The sequence below is a fragment of the Tamandua tetradactyla genome, chromosome 9 (assembly GCF_023851605.1).
Source record: "Tamandua tetradactyla isolate mTamTet1 chromosome 9, mTamTet1.pri, whole genome shotgun sequence".
Lineage (NCBI taxonomy): Eukaryota > Metazoa > Chordata > Mammalia > Pilosa > Myrmecophagidae > Tamandua > Tamandua tetradactyla.
This window is the reverse complement of record NC_135335.1, coordinates 94,979,787-94,981,985: the sequence shown is the minus strand read 5'-3', so window position 1 is coordinate 94,981,985 and position 2,199 is coordinate 94,979,787.

Genomic DNA, 2,199 nt, shown 5'->3' with positions numbered 1-2,199 from the left:
AACTGTGCATAAAGTAGTTACAAAAGTTAATATCCTTGTTCTTAAAAAATTCACAGGGGAGTATTCTGTGTTCAAAGACCATGATGTATACAACCTACTCAAATATTTATAAAATTGATATATAAATAGACAGTCTGATGGATAGAAGGATGGATAGATAGATAGACAGACAGAGTGATACAGCAAATGTAGCAAAATTTTAAACTTTTTGGATCTGTGTATGCAGAGAGGGGGTGATTTGGTGTTCTCTTCATGGGTTTTGAATTATTTTTGCAACTGTACTATAAATTTAAAATTATTTCAAAATAAAAGGTTTAAGGAAAAAAGTGCATGAAATGTCACCATTCATGGTCATATCTTTTTTACCTTTTTTTTCTTTTTTTTGCATGGGCAGGCACCGGGAATCAAACTTGAGTCTCCAGCATGGCAGGCAAGAACTCTGTCCATGGCTCACCCTATGATCATATCTTTTTTAAAGCAGTTTTATTGGAATATAGTCAATACTATGTACTACATCCAAAGTGTGCAATCAATGACTTTTAGTATAATTACAGGGTTGTGCATTCATCACCACAATTAATTTTAGAATACACACTAAAAATAAATCCCATACTCCTTAGCAGTCACCTCTCAATCCCTCTTTCACTCCTCAGCCCTACGTAACCACCAATATAATTCTATCTCTATAAATTTATTTATATTTACGTTTTATATAAATGGAATCATACAATATTTAGTACTTTGCATTTAGTTTCTTTAACTTAGCATAACGTTTTTTAAAAAATTACTATTTCTTTTTAATTAGAGAAGTTGCAGGTTTACAGAACCTTCTCATATACTCCAATTAGTGACACTTTGCATTAGCGTGGTGTCTTTATTAAAATTGATGACAGAATATTAAAATATTATTGTTGACTATAGTCCACAGCTTATATAAGATGCATTTTCCCTATAAACCACTCTATTAGAAACATTTTGTAGAGTACTGTGCAGTTGTTATAATTCATGAAAGAACATTCTTTTATTTGTACTATTAACCACAGTCCATTATCCACAACAAGGTTTGCTTTGTTATTCAGCCCCGTGTTTATCTTCTAACTTTCCTTCTAGTAACATACAGATTCAAAATTTGCCCTTTTCACCATATTCACAAACACAATATAGTGCTGATAACAACACTTACAATGTGCTACATCTACCTTCCAAACATTTGCAATCAACCTAAATAGAAATTTTGCACAAATTAAGCATCAGCTTCCAATTCTCTACCCCATTCAATTCCATAGTAACCTAGATTCTAACTCTTATGAGTTTACTTACAATAATGAGTTCACTTATTTTAATGAGTCCATATCAGTGAGATCCTACAATATTTCCCCTTGGTGTCTGGCTTATTTCACTCAACATAATGTCCTCCAAGTTTATCTGTGTTGTCACATGCATCAGGAATTCATTCCTTCTTATAGCTGAATCATAATGTAAAAAACAAACACATTTTGCTTGTCCATTTGGGTTGCTTCCATATCTGGGTTAACTGTGAATGTGCTGCTATGAACAACAGTGTGATAATATCTGTTTGCATCCTTGCTGTCAGTTCTTATTGTTATATTCCTAGCAACAGGATTGCCGGATTATATGGCAAATCTTATAGTAAGATTCGTGAGGAGCTGCTAAACTGTCTTCCACAGCTGCTGTAGATTTTTATATTCCCACGAGCAATGAATAAGAGTTCCTATTTTTCCACATCCCCTGTTCCTATTTTTCCGCATCCTCTCCAATACTTTCAGTTTTCTGGTTTTTTAATAGTGGCCATTCCAGTAGGTATGAAATGATATCTCATTGTGGTTTTTGAGTCACATTCCCCTAATAGCTATTTATACACCTTTTCATCTGCTTTTTGGACACTTGTATTTCCTCTTTGGAAAAATTTCTATTAAATCTTTTGCTCATTTTTAATTGGCTTGTTTGTATTTTTATTGTTGAGTGTAGAATTTGTTTATATATTCTGGATCTTAAACCCTTATTGGATATGTGATTTTCTAATGTTTTCTCCCATTGAGTAGGTTGCCTTTTCATTTTCTTGATGAAGTTCTTTGAAGTACAAAAGTTTCTAATTTTGACAAAGTCCCATTTAGCTATTATTTCTTTCTGTTGCTTGTGCTTTGGGTGTACAGTCTAGAACCTATTACCTACCACAAG